Raw genomic sequence first — 15,241 nt, forward strand, 5'->3', positions numbered from 1 at the left:
ATATGTTATTATTAAAGAAACACCATCATTTATTTAGATTGTATTCCTTTTTCTCTAACATCTTTTGACGATTACTTGTAGTATTTTGCAGAATGTCCTTCATCTTGAGTTCATCTGATATTTTTCTCATGTTAAGACCAGGGTTATGTTTGTGTAGAGAGGAAGACCACAGAGGTGAAGTGCCATTCCCAATATAATACAGCAAGAGAACTTATCTTCTCACTGATGATGTTAACCTTGTTCACCTCACTAAAGTATTGTTTTTCAGATTTCTCTATTGTAAAGTTATTTTATTTCCCTCCTTTCTATACTATATTATGTGGACACAAGTCACTAAGCACAGCCCATATGTGAGGAAGAACTCACGCTCTGCTTCCCTGAGGGTTCAGTATCTACCTAAATTATTTGGCATTTTTCTCTATGGAAGATTTCTGTCTTCTCTCTCATTTGGTTTTCAATTGTAGTGGTACAGACTCACAGATATTTATTTTGTACTTTGGGTTATAATTCAATATCTTATTCATTTTGTTGCTCACATTGTTTCAGCTTTGACCATTAAGCATTTTTTCAGTTAGAAAGTGTTCCTTTGAATTACCGCCATTGTTTTGTTTTTTGAGCAATACCCTAAATTTTAGCACATCAACATACTCCAGGTTCATCTTGTACACTTTCCCTCCCAGCTCTAGAACCAAACATTTCTCAAAGGAGCCCTGCTTACTTTTATTGGAGAATGGAGTTAGAAACTGTCTGAATGCTGGAGTACTCATTGCTTTTAGGCTTTCTCAGCAAATGGAGCAAGGAAATATATGTATGCATACTAACACGTGTATTATATATACATATGTATATATATACACACACATATATATAATTTTGCTTTTATATATCTATCAATATCTATGTTAAGCTAGACACAAGTCCCTACAAATATCTCTGATTCTAGTCTGGTACCTTATGCTTCATTCCAGCCTTTCCTCCTTGCTTCTCTGTAACTGCTCACTCCAACAGAAAAAACCTGGCTTCTACCACCTGCCATCTATTTACTTATTGTTCAATTCTAGTATATATGTGCAGAATTTCAGAATTCTTAACCTGTACTCCCATGACAAACAACTTTAGCAGCAACAATCCAATGCTTATGTATAGTTTCCTGGTCTTTATTCTTCCAGTTTTCAGTCATTTCCAAAGTTATTTAGCTGAATACTTATTTTCTCCACCCTTTTCAGTGAGATTATATCACACATTTGTAATACAGTTAGATTATTTTGACACAGTCTGCATTCTATCCTGGGATCTCCTGTATTCCTGGTTGATTTTTTTTTAAATTCATCTATTAAGCTTTATTCTTAGTCCTTGAAGTCCTATGGATTTTGAGAAAAGGAGAGGTCAAACAGTATCATTTTGATTCATTCCTTAGTCATAAAAACATCTTCAGTTCTTCAACTCATCTGTGTCAACCTTCTCCCTTCCCAAAGGCCGTGGTGCCATTGATAGATTTTCATCTCTATGGTTTTCCCTTTTCCAGAGTATCATTTCAATGCAATCATATGGTATGCAGCCTCACAGGACTGATTTTTTTTTTTCACTTGGGAATATGTACTTACGATTCATCCATGTTGTTGTATGGATTAATTAATAGCTTATTTGATTTGATCATGAAACAACGTTCCAAAGTATAAATCTGTACTTTTTGTCCATTATCCTGCTGAAAGACATTTTGGCTATTTCTGTTTTTTGACATCTATCACTTTTTAACCAACCTTGAAAGTCACACAGCATCACTTAGGTTACATTAAATTAATTAGGAGCAAGTCACGAACATCAGCCCGTATTCAAGTGGAGAGAAATTAAACCCAACCTTTTGTAGGATGAGTATCAAAGTGTTTGTGGTCATATCTTAAGACCACCTCAAAAGGATAAAGAAAAATATCCTGACTGTCTTCAGGGATTCTTCAACTCTCCAAACTCAGTTCATGAGTGTTGGAATAATTATCTATTGCTATGTAACAAATTATCACAAACTCTGCTTCTTAAAATACTATTCATTTATTATCTCACAGTTCTGTGGGTGGGACATCTGGAACAGGGTAGGTTCTTTGCTCAGGATATCACAAGGCTAAAATCAAGGTGTCGGTAGAACTAGGTTTTTGTTTGAAGGCCATAGGGGAGAATCCCCTTCCAAACTCATTTAAATTTTTTGTTTGTTTGTTTTGTTATTTGTTTGTTTTTTTTCCAAGCTAGATTTGTTTATTTGTGCTTATAAGACTGAGGTCCCTGTTTTCTTATTGGCTGTCAGCTGTCAGCAGGGGATAGCTCTCAGCCCCTAGAGGATGCCCCTCCTCACTGGCCCTTCACAATGTAGCTGTTTGCTTTTTCCTAGGTCAGCAGGAACACGTGTCTCTGACTTCTTGCTCTGCTTCTTTCGTATCTGAAATCAAAATCTAGATGTAAGGGGCTCATGATGAAGCCAAGTCCACCCAGATAATTTCCCTTTCTTAATGTCAGTTGTGCCATATAACATAATCTAATCACAGAACTGACAGCCATCACCCTCATTGTACTGGGGATTATTCAAAGTCTGTACACCAGGACCTGAGGATCTTGGGGGTCATCTTAGAATAATATCTACCACAATCATGGATTATACTTAAAGTAAATGGCACACCTTTGACCAGCTATTGGAATGTCACAAAGGAGGATCTATTTGCATATGCTTTCTTGAGTGGCAGAGTAGAAATCTCATTGAAGTAGATATTGAAGTATGTATCTACTGAAGTATGTATGGGGCATTATGCACACAATAATAATGTAAAAAAGTATTGGTTTTTAACTTTTAGGTTCAATTCACAGATGAATTATGAAGCTTTGTCATAATAATGGAGTAGAATTTAAATGTCATCAGTCTTGACAATACAAAAGTCAAAGTATGGCTCATGCAAGTTGGTGGGTGGAAGAAGTAGGAGAAGTAAAGAAATGATTATGGGTATTGATATACTTATCTAGCAATAAAGGGATGGTATATACTGTCTAAAATTGAAAAACAAACTAAAACTTAAAAAAACAGAAGTTTAAATGAGAGGTTAGCAAAATTTTTCCTTTAGAGGGCCAGATAGTAAATACTGTAGGCTTTGCAAGTGATACGGTTTCTGTTGCAACTACTCAGGCCAGGCATTGTGGTATGAAATTATCCATACAGAATCCTAAACAGATGGATAAGGCAGTGTTTCAATAAAACTCTATTTACAAAAACTGGCAGCAAGCTGGATTTGGCCTACAGGCCATGGTTTGTCAATCCTTGGTTTAAAGAATATTCTTTAAAGACATAAAAAGTAAAGTAGTGCTGTAGCTTTATTAAGAAGAGGTGAGGATGAAGCAGATTTTTAAGTAAGCTAAATCTTTACAGCCACAGCATAATAAGCAATAAATGATGGCTAAAGTTAAAACATCAAGAAGTGGTACTATGAACAATCATTTAGAGAAAATTGAGGCAATTAATTTAAACACTGAAATCACAGATTATTGCTTCCAGGGAGTGTGTTTGCAGTGGGGAGAGATGGGGTAGGAACTACTGCTTGTAAGCATAAACTACTTTGTACTATGAGAACTTAAATATTTGCATATTACCTTGATGACAATTTTAAAGAATAAACTATTGAATAAAACAAATTTGTAGACAAAGCCTCCATTTACTAAATTGATTGACCCATTATCGGTTTGGATTACTATTATTATTAAAATCTAATTGTTCCAAAGAATATATTATTTCTTATTATTTATAAGGCTACAGCAAGAGTTTTTATAAATTCCATGGTAAAATTTAGAGATTGTATGTAACTATATTGATAGAATTTCCTTGATGACCAGATTTTGCCTTATTTTTTTTTATAAAAGACTAGTAGACAATGATATGACATTAGTAAATTTATGCAGTTTTCTAAGAACTAAACAACCATTCTGTGAATACAACTTTGTAGAAAAAAAACAGTGTTTATTTCAATTTTATGGTGAAAATTTCTGTTTGTCCATTATTAAGATTTATGGTGATTTTCCTGTTCTGTATGTTCTTTAGATATTCTTGGCAGTGGTTCAGCTATCTCATATGTGAATCTCCTTGAGACTACAGTAATTTTCCATGACACCATTTGTTCTGGTCAGAGATAACATTTTAGCCCAACAGCCTGTACTTTATAATATTCTTATCTTTAAGGACTTCCATTCCACATTACTAATGCTTATTTTCTATTTTTTAATGCAAATGCTATTTTTCTTTATATAAGAAGTGAAATAAAAATGAGACAAGTAGTTTCATTTTTCCTTTGGTATTTGTTATTATAATTCACTGTAGGCAACAAATCAATATTGTATTTGTTGCACATCCAAACATATGAAACATGAATTCCACAAAACTTTTTTATTGAGTTATAGGGTACCCCATTGATTTGTAATCAAAAGAAAATGCCAGTGTGTTTTCTGAGCATTACATTATTTTCATAAAATTATAGGCAATGTGTTACTATCCATTGGAGAGTATTTTATTAAAAACTATTAATAATAAAATCAGCACATCATCAAATTAACAATTTTTATGGGTACTATTAATTTGGTTAACTCTCAGATTTTTCTTTCTATGACCATATGATTATGAGAAATGAAAACATAATAAAAATACTCATGGGAATTAGAAAACTGGTTCAAATTAACCCATTACAGTTTTGTTTTTACAAGTGTTTCCACTATTTAAAGAAATATAATATGTCACTTATTTTGAGCAAACTCAAACAAATGTTAATCTTAAAATGAAAAATGAAAAAGCACTCTCTCTTAAGATTATCAGTCTAAACTATACCTAAGTGTAGCAATCAGAAAATTTCCTAATTATTTGACTTGAAGTGTCTAGTAATATTTATAACAATATTTGTAATAAAACTAACATATATGTCCTACTTACCACTTGTCAGGAACTATACTAAGTGCTTTATATATGCAGCATTTCCTTTAATTCTCTCAACACTCTACAAATATGTGTTATCCCCTTTTAAATACAGCAGAAAACTTGGGTCTGAGGTATTAAACATTGTGCCTTGCAGGATAAATGTTTGAACAAAAGTTAAGCTCAGCAGAGGCTGAATTTGAATTAAGAAATTTAAATTCAGTTCTTCACTTCATAAATTTTTCTGTGAATAAAGAGATAGAGGAACAGAGAGGAAAGATAAAACCATGAAATATGTTCATACCCAAAAAAGGGGAAGGAGGGAAAGTAGGCAACCTGTAAAGCTTTAGATTAAAAAAAAAAAGAGACGCCCGTTAGTGTTTCATCAGCTGAAAGTATAAATGCCCTAAGTTGGGAAAATATTTCTGTTCTTTTAACTGATATTATTTGACTATCATGAAAGGAGAACGAGGAGAAATTTGGAAAGAGGAATTTGAAGCCGTGTTCTTTTAAAGAGTTAGAGATTAGAGACAAGACAGCAATGACAGTGATGAAAATGGTTGACAAGAAAGGGTTAGGTGAAACAAGAGAGACGTGCAGGATTGGAAGCGATAGCTTTATCATACACAGATGGTTCTGAATTGCTAGGCATATAGGCTATCCTAGATACAGGATGAAATAATGACGGAACTCTTCCTGGTATGGGAGTGAAGGGGATGTGTTTAATTTGGAGCTTAAAAGCTATCAAAACCATATACATTGTAGAAAAAAAGTTGAAATCCTGAAAACCATTTAACCATGTTTTAAGATTTAGTCATATATTGTATCCATACCCTCCAACAAAGGTACACACACACACATGTTTCTAGATCTGCATTATTTCTCTCTGTAATAGCACCACCATGTACCCCATTACCTCATGTATGAACCTAGCGGTCATTTCATACTCGCTTTTCTATTCTACTCACATCTGTGCAATCAACAAGCCCTTTCAATTCAACCTTCTAAACATCTCTACTCTCCTGCTCTTGATAACTATAATGGCCTAAATGTAACTCACCCTGTGCATAATCTTTCCACTCCTACAACTCCCCAACCCATTCTCTGCACTGCCTCCCAGCTGATATTTTTAAAGCACGCATACCCACTTACACACAGTGATTATAAGGTATCTATGTTCACAGCTCTTCAAGAATTACTTATGTCCATGGGAGCAGTCGTTTGAAATGCAAGGTTGTTCAAACATCATTTCCAGCCTCAATGCATACCACCACCACCATTTGCCCCCAGCAAAATTGAGCTAACTTTATTTGCTTAAACATATCTTGCTCCCTCCTACCTTTACACTGGCTGCTCCATTTGCTTAGAATATTCCTTCTCACCTCTGCATGGACTAGTCCACTTGGAAACCTTCTGAAAGTTATAATCACTTCTCCAGTCTTAAAACTTTGACTCCAAGGCAGGCTTATATGCTTGTCCTCCATGCTGTCTCCAAGTGCTGTGGACATATCTTTACTCCTGCAGTTATACTGGGCTATAATTTGTTTTCTTATGTGTCTCCTTTTCCTACTTACACCTTAATCTTAAAAGTTGGACTAGCTCTTTAAATTTTATAATTCCTATGTCTAGTATAGTACCTGAGACACAATAGTTTTATAAACAGTTGTGAATAATAGACGAATTAAAGTAGTTTATTTTTAATTAAAATTTCTTTCCTCTAGTGAAGACCTCCAGCTATTACACTAAGTTCATGACACTTTTTTGTGTGTACATATATGGAGGAATATTAGACTGTTTTCTATTTCAAATTTATTTGAAAATATTTGTAATCAAAATGATTGGATTTATTTTCATCCAGAACTGGAAATAAAACACGCTTTGCAAAATAATTTTTTATCTTTCTTCTCACAATCACATAAAATCCTATAGAGAAATATAAACAGAATCTGTACTTGATGTTAATTCTGTGAGATTGGAATTAACAGGCAGTGCTGAAAGGATGATTCTTCATAGCACAGGCATCTTTTCTAAAGTAAAAGTATTTGGGGCTACAAAGAACTCATCTCCTCATGCTGCCTACAACAACGTTTTAATATTGGAGGAAATATTTCCAGTACACCACCTTATTAATTTTTAAACAGAAGAAAATTTCTTTCAATACTTCGTAACAAATCAATAGCAGCTGATCTGTCAAGCTTATCATCATGTGAATAGTATAAGAATATATACCCTAAAGTAGTTTTAGTCTATACAGAGTATTGTTTTGCAATAGGAAAAAAAATTGCTACCAAAGGGTTTACAGAAACTGAAACAATCATGAAAAAATTTACTCAATTTAACAACTGTTCAATTCAACTACTGGTGACTGCACACTTATTAAATACTCAATTTTTTTTAAAAAAGAAAAGTATATGACACATCCATACTCTGGGTACTTATTTTGCAACTTAGAAAATTGAAGTGTAATACTAAATACATGAAGTAAATGAGACGAGGATATGAGGGCAGAATAGTTTAAATTTTAATATATTATGTTAAAGTTTTCATACGTTAGATGATCCCTATCACCATGATTGTGTTTTGCGTCTGACACAACAGACAATGGAATTCTTGGTGGCCAAAGAGTGAAGATGAGTAGAGTTAGAGTGCTCCATTTCTCAAGGGAGCAGGGACCTCACTTCTACCCAGAGAAATCTAGTGATACATTTCTTTTTATTTTAATATAACTGGTTGAGCTGATTGGAGTGGGGCGGTGGAGGGAGCAGATGTTATGGTGGGAGGGGTCTGTGAAAGAGGGAAAAAAATAAATCCCTAAAAGCAGAAGATGAGTGGTTCCTAAAAATATATTGTTATTAAAATGTTTGTTTGAAATTTTTCCTCTTCTGCCTTCTAAAAGAAAACATAGAAAGGAACATAAGGTTAGAGTTTAAAATATGCATCCATATGAGCAATGCCTCTAAAGATATTTGTGTTACCGAGTTATAAATCATAGGAATCATCTGTGAACTGTATAAAAAGTGGAGTTTCCAAGGCAGGTTTGGAAGGGTTTTATAGAAAAAGCAAGGGACCCACCTTTAAGAAAATGGGTAGTCTAAAACTTACTCTACACATCATTCATAATCTAAAAATTTCAAAACGCTAAAAGAATATTTGTCTGAGGGAGTCTAAATATGAAAACTAAACTCTTAATTATTAATTTAATTTGCATTTTGTTAGTAAGATGCTGTAGTGATAATAAATTTGCAATCCCTCTGTACATAACATTCATTGATTTATGAATGCCTCTATAATTATTTAAAGGTGTTTCTAATACAAAATAATTACAACATAATAAATGAAAATGTGGTACTTTTGAATCTAAATTTTGTATGTCAGAAAAACAGTTACTTATCAATCATTTCACCTAGAATAAAATAAAGTTATGACTTTCTAAAATTAAATATGATGAGCCAGAAAAGCTTAATTTCACTTCATTCATGGATTTATCTCATATTCCTTAACGAAATGTAATATGAATTAATTTGCCATTTTGTCATTAAATCTAGGTGGCACTACCAGTTAATGTACTAAGTGAGAACCATTGTTGTTATTAACAATACTTGTAAAATAAAATACTATAAATATAACAAAGTGGTTACTGGAGATATGCCAAAGCTGGCACTGCAGATCAATTGATCACCCTAACTTTTGTGGATTCAGGTTGTTCGCCGCAGTACCAGGACACTGCAGTCATCTCCCAACTGCCCATAGAATGAAAATAGCTGGCATGCATATGGAGTTTTTTTAATTGCAAAGAAAGTCTGATAGTGGATCCTAGAATAACCACACTTCCTTTGTGCTCCCCCACTTCTGTCCAAATCTGAAAAAGACCTCCATATGCTTTAAATATTATAGCCTGACACATACACCTATGCAATGAAAACTTACTCTGAGCTTCCTTATCACCTCCCTCCAAGTAGATTACCTTATATCAGAAATTACATGGAACGCATGGAATGTCTTTGCAAAAATGTATCCCACAAACTTCACAGACAGGAAGAAGCCAATGTGAAACCTACTATTTAATTCTGGTGGCTTAAATTAGCTATTTATTCACTAAGCATTTTTTCTTTCAGTCCAGACAAATAGTGAAACTACATCTGCCAACCTCCCTTGCTATTAAGTGTGGTCATGTGGCCGAGTTTTGGCCAGAGAAATATAGCAGACATGGTATATACCCTGTAAAGCCTCCCTGTTATCATGTACTCTCTTTCTTCTCACATCTGACAGCTGGATGTTGATGGCCAGTACTGTTCTGGAGTCTCATGTTAACTTCTGTTAAAAAAAAAAAAACTAGTCTACAGTATGTAATCTAGTTAACAGATAAGGGCTATGAGGAGACTAAGGCTTATTATGGTCAAGTGTCCTGCACAATTAAACTAGAAGCTTCCAATTTTGTATAATAGTGAATTCCACTGCCCTATAATTATTCCTGTTTTACAGCTGGGAAAAACTGACAAGGTCACAGATGCCCCTTTCACCTTTTCTAGTGATTGATATTAATGGCTTCTTAAAATTATGAGTATGTTCAAGACCATGTGCTTCTCTTCTTTGGAATTTGATGAGATTCGTTCATTCAACAAATTTTTTTGAATACCCATTATGTACCAAGTATTGTTCTAGATTCTTGGGAAACACAGTGAAAAAATACAGGTAAAGAATCTTGCCTTATAGAGTAAGTTTCTATGCTGTAAATACCTGATGTAGAGAGGATTGACTAATTACAGTGCAATTAATTAAGCAAACATTTTTAAGCCACTGGTAGTCTTGCATTTCTGCAGCACATTCAGGGAGGACCTTTGATGTTTAAAATAAACACTAGAAGCTGTGAAAATATGAAATGCCAAGTCTAACCTCAAGAATGGTCTCCATGGACAGATAAGCCAGAGATACACACAATTTCTATCAGACATCTTTAAGTACCACTTTACATCCTCTCAGCATGACCTCTTTCTGGACCTTCATCCACCTTTGATTGCCAATTGCCATGAAGTCGGCCAGCTTTGAATGGGCTCAGACTAATCTCTTATGGACAGAACCTGACAGTGCTTGGGTACTGTCCTCACTGCTCCCTTTCACCTCCCATCCCTGAGCTTTCCTGTTAGTGTTAAACTTCAAGCTGCAGAGAGAATGACTCAAATGCAATTGAGAAGAAAGAGGACATTAGCACATCATAGAACAAACTTTTGACCAGTGGAAGACAGCAGCCAGCATATAATTATTTCTCTGTTCTGCACTCTGGACAGAGAGTCCTGAGATGCAGCCATTTATATGGGCTCTATGAGGATGATTCCTCAAGAAAAACCAATTAGTTGTACTTGATAACAAGCAGTACCCATGTCAGGAATTCACTCTCTTGAGTTTAATTTCTTCTCTTTCCCTATATCTTCCTCCCTTTTCTCCTTACGTCTGCTTCTTTATGATTATCCGATCTGGTTAACTATTAGCATACACAATTTTGCCCCCGTCTCTGCTTTCTAGGAACACTTATTACACATGGCAAAATGTGGCAGTGATCACAAGAGATTTGTGAATGATGTGATATGAGGGTATACAAAAATAGATCTGTTTCTCGGTGTGGTTTCTAGGTATGTCAGGAAAGTCAAGGAGAAGGTGGGTTTTTAGGGTTTATTTTAAAATATAAATATATTCCTGACAGATGAAGAAGGATACAATTGGCGTTCAAGTTTGAATAATGTTGCAAATGTGTGTGTGAAGGTAATTAATTGTGGGATGTGTCCACAAACAGTAAACGGGGAGAAGGTTCTTTAGAAGAAAGTGGAAGTTAAGGCTAACATTGAAGATGGTGAATACTATAGACACACAATGCTAAAAATAACACACACTTCTTTCAGGTTACCATGTTTGATGCCAAGTCAATAGGAAGCCAGAGCCTCATGAAGGGGACAGAGAAAGAGACTGGACAGTGGTTGAGAAGCATCTTCTCAAATTGTATCTTGCATAAAATTTTTCTGTACAAAATTCTGGGTCCCGTCCTTTGAGATTATGATTCAGGTCTGGAGAGGGGCCTTGGGTCTTCATTTCTACTAAATTTCTAGATGCTGCTGCTGTATCTATTAGGCGACCACATTTTGAATAGCACTGGTTTAGAAAATGTCTGTCCTTTCTACATATCAGTCCTAGAGAGGTGGCTTGGAACTCTGTGTTTTTCAAATTGGAATATTCCCTCTTTAGCCATCCTTTAAGTGCTTTCTGAGTACATGTGCACTTTACATAAGTTAAGACATTTATTTAAAGCAATGTATACAGCATCTAATTTGTGCACAGCTCTATGGTTGATGCTGACAGAGAAACATTGCCAGCTAAGCCTGAGAGATTAACTTTTCTAATTATCTCAACACTAACCCACATTCTACAGAGAAGATTGGGTTTCTGCTGCAATAGGACACAGAAAAGAAAATTTTAATGGGCTGGAAGCATCCAGAGGGACATGAAAAAGGAAGATTTAGAGAGATAAGATGTCAAACATGGTCTCATCTTCCTGTTGTAATTTTCCTGACTCTCTGCCACTGGGTATTATTTAGCCAAGGAGGTGATCAGTCTTTGAGTAGGTTTCAAATACAAAGAAGAAGCAGAATGTAGTGTATGTAATCTCAAATTTGCCCATTGATTTCACAGATTCCTAGGTCCACTTCTGAGTGCCGCACTTCACTTCAGGAGGGAACAAGACAGAATAAAACAAGCATGTAATACGAGGTACCATGAAGATAACTGGGATACTTATCGTGAAAAATAGATTCATTGTGCTAATGGGTGTTGACTATGACAAATATTATTTTCTAAAAGGCTGCCATATGAGATACTAGAAGATAGAAACAAAAGAAAAGAAGGGTAATGAATGGAAGTTAAAATGAAACAAACTGGATCAATCTTTATAAAAATTGTCCACAGGAAATGTGCTGCTTGGTGAGAAAGAAAGTTTGATCGTTACTGGAGCTGTTCAAGGTGAGTCAAGTTAGCTGACTTCTAGTTAGAAATACATTTTATAAAGGTTTAGAAAATCCTTTGCCAATAATTCCAAGTTGATAGAAAAAAATGACTTTTCTTTTTTGTAATTGCATATTTGCACAAATTCCAGAAGACCTGAATTCATAGGTGAAAATTTCATTTTGTTCATAGTACTAAAAACTGTATAGATGAGTGATTTAAAACATAATATGGGAACAAAAAAGCCAACCTCTGGTCAGGGCACTGGGTCTGCATTAAACACAGCAGGGCCCTGGTGAACATTTAAAGCCCTCAGTGGGAAGTGATTATCTTTTTACTCTCTAGGTTTGCCTGAAATTACCCAGTCTTGTCCATGCTGAGTCCTGAGTGTTAAGGGAAATTAATTGATGGTTTAATAAGTGAGAAACGAAAAGAGAGTTATATTCTGCTGTGCTAAATTTTAAATAGAGTTTCATTTTCTTGTAGTGTCCATTAACTTATATTCACCTAGAATGCGAATTACTTAGGTTGTAATTTGAGACCTAATTAGAGTAAAACAATTTATCTTATTGCTGTTGAGAATTCTTTACCAGGTACTCTTAGCAGTATAAATTTTGAAAATGGTTAAACTAGGAAATTCTGGCATTATGTCTTAATGAGAGAAAGGAAAGAGAGAGAGAGAGGCAGAAAGGGAAAGTGAGAGAAGAAATAACACCACAAATTTTAACACATAGAAAGAGAAAAGGGGGACACATAAAATATCAATCATAAAAGGTCTATGGAGTTCTTTTTAAAATGTCTCTTCCTAAGTTTTTCATGCAAATGCTTAAGAGTCGGCACCATAAAAGCAAAAGCATAATGTATAGTAAAGTATGGGACTTGTTTCCCTTTAGTTATAAAGAGGATACATGTTTTATTTTCCTATGTCAGAAACTATTATTTAATTATTTTTTTTAAAAAAATTAATGGCCAGAATTAGAGTTTCTAGAGAAACTCAAAGACAATAGAAAAGACAAAAACAGGAACACTCAAGGAAATGTTAGCTTCTAGTATCTGCAGCTACAGGCAAGTAATAAATGTAGCCTGACTCCTAGCCAGATAAACCTAAATCCTCACACTTAGGTCTATTTAACTCAGTTTCTTTCACCCAATTCATCATGTTCAAATTGCAAAAAAAAATTACAACACATGCTGAAACACAAAAGACACATACGTTGAAGAGACAGAGCAAGCGTCAGATCCAGATTCAGAAACAGCAGAGATTTTGGAATGATCAGACTGGAAATGTTAAATAAATATGACTAATATGCTAAGGACTCTAATGGAAAAAGTAGACAAAATGCAGGAGCAGATGAATGATATAAACAGAGAATTAAAAATTCTAAGAAAGTACAGAAATGAAATGCTAAACACTGAAAATCAAAAGGAGCAAAAGGAAACAAAACAAAGCAAATGGTAACCAAAAACACTGAAACAGAAAATAAGAGTTGTTTTGAGGGAGTCATCAGTAGTCCGGACACAGCTGATGAAAGAATCAGTGAGCCTGAAGATACGATGATGGAAACTTCTCAAATTGAAAGGCGAAGAAAAAAAAAAATGAAAAAAAAAAAAAGAAAAAGGAATAGAATATCCAAGAACTGAGGGATAATTACAAAAGAGAATACACAAAGAAAAAACAGACAAAGAAGCAGAATATTTGAGGTAATAATGGCTGAGAATTTCTGAAATTAATAACAGATATCAAACCACAGAAACAAGGAGCTCAGAGAACACTGAGAGAGGTAAATACCAAAAAATCTACACCTAGGCCTGTCGTTAGAAAATCAAATACAAGGGCTGGGTGCGGTGGCTCATGCCTGTAATCCCAGCACTTTGGGAGGCTGATGCGGGTGGATCATGAGGTCAGGAGATGGAGACCATCCTGGCTAACATGGTGAAACCCCGTCTCTACTAAAAATACAAAAAATTAGCCGGGCGTGGTGGCGGGCGCCTGTAGTCCCAACTGCTGGGGAGGCTGAGGCAGGAGAATGGCGTGAACCCGGGAGGCGGAGCTTGCAGTGAGCCGAGATTGTGCCACTGCACTCCAGCCTGGGTGACAGAGCAAGACTCTGTCTCAAAAAATAAAATAAAATAAAATAAAATAAAATAAAATAAAATAAAATAATATAAAATAAAATAAATAAAACAAAATAATATAATTTTAAAAATTTAAAAAATTAAAAAAATAAAAAAGAAAATCAAAGAGCAAATCTTGAAAGAAGCTGGAGAAAAGGAAAATCATACCTCTAACGGAATTTGCCTTCAGAAACCATACAATTAAGAAGAAAGCAGAGAGAAGTATTTAACAGTTGAAAGAAAAAAAAAAGGCCACTAACCTAGAATTCTTTATCTAGTGAAATTATTCTTTAAAAGTAAAGGGCAAATACTTTCTTAGTCAAATAAAAATTCAGGAATTTTGTTGCCAGAAAGAAATGTTTAAAGATGCTCTTCAGAGAGGAGAAAGTGATATGGATCAGAAACTTGTATCTGCATAAAGAAAGGAATAATGTTAGGGAAGGAATAAACAAAGGTAAAATAAAATCATTAAAAAATGTGTACTGAGTGATTATTGCTTCTGGATAAGTGAAAGGAATGACAACAATATTATGAGGGAAAGAGGGATGAATTGAAGTGCTCTGTTTTAAAGTACCTGCGTCACCCATAAACTGTTCTTTGAAAGTGGACTTAGATTTTTTGGAAGTGTATATGGTAAATTCTAGGGCACTGAATAATTTTTTAAATGTATAACCGATATGCTAAGAGAAAGGACAAAATGCAATTATGTAAAATGTTCAATTAAAACCAGAGAAGGCAGAAAAGGACTGCAAGGCAAAAATGTTACAAAGAACAGATAACAAATAGAAAATAGTTGGGAATATGGTAGATATTAATCCAACTATATTGTTAACCACTTCAAATGTGAGTGATCCAAATACTCCCATTAAAAGACAGATACTCTGACATTAAGTGTTCTTATCACAATAATATGTAAATTTAAGAAGCTCAAGTATATGTTGTCTACAAGAAAATTGCTTTAAATGTAAAAATGAAGACAGATTAAAAGTGAACACATGGAAAAATATACCATATTAACACTAAAAGCCAGAATTGCAGAAAATATATATTCTATTTTTATACTGAAGGAGCTGAAGACACAATTTATACACTTTTGAACAACATAAAAGACTAGTGGTATATAAACCATTACAATCAGGTACAGTATTCCTCCCCTGATCCCTGTTTATTCCAGGGTATATGGTCCAAGACCCCCAGGGGATAACTGAC

At 34.5% G+C, this 15,241-nt stretch overlaps 1 protein-coding gene across 1 annotated transcript in view; it reads left to right on the forward strand.

Annotated features, from left to right (window-relative positions):
* The window catches only part of LOC129534266 (homeobox protein cut-like 1), a 181,728-nt gene that overhangs the window by 148,892 nt on the left and 17,595 nt on the right, over nucleotides 1-15,241 (forward strand). The window contains exon 2 of the transcript XR_008680787.1: nucleotides 11,609-11,935. The gene's annotated coding sequence lies outside the window, so the exon portion shown is untranslated. The remainder of the gene's footprint in view (nucleotides 1-11,608; nucleotides 11,936-15,241) is intronic.

This window comes from Gorilla gorilla, chromosome 5 (genome assembly GCF_029281585.2).
Source record: "Gorilla gorilla gorilla isolate KB3781 chromosome 5, NHGRI_mGorGor1-v2.1_pri, whole genome shotgun sequence".
NCBI lineage: Eukaryota > Metazoa > Chordata > Mammalia > Primates > Hominidae > Gorilla > Gorilla gorilla.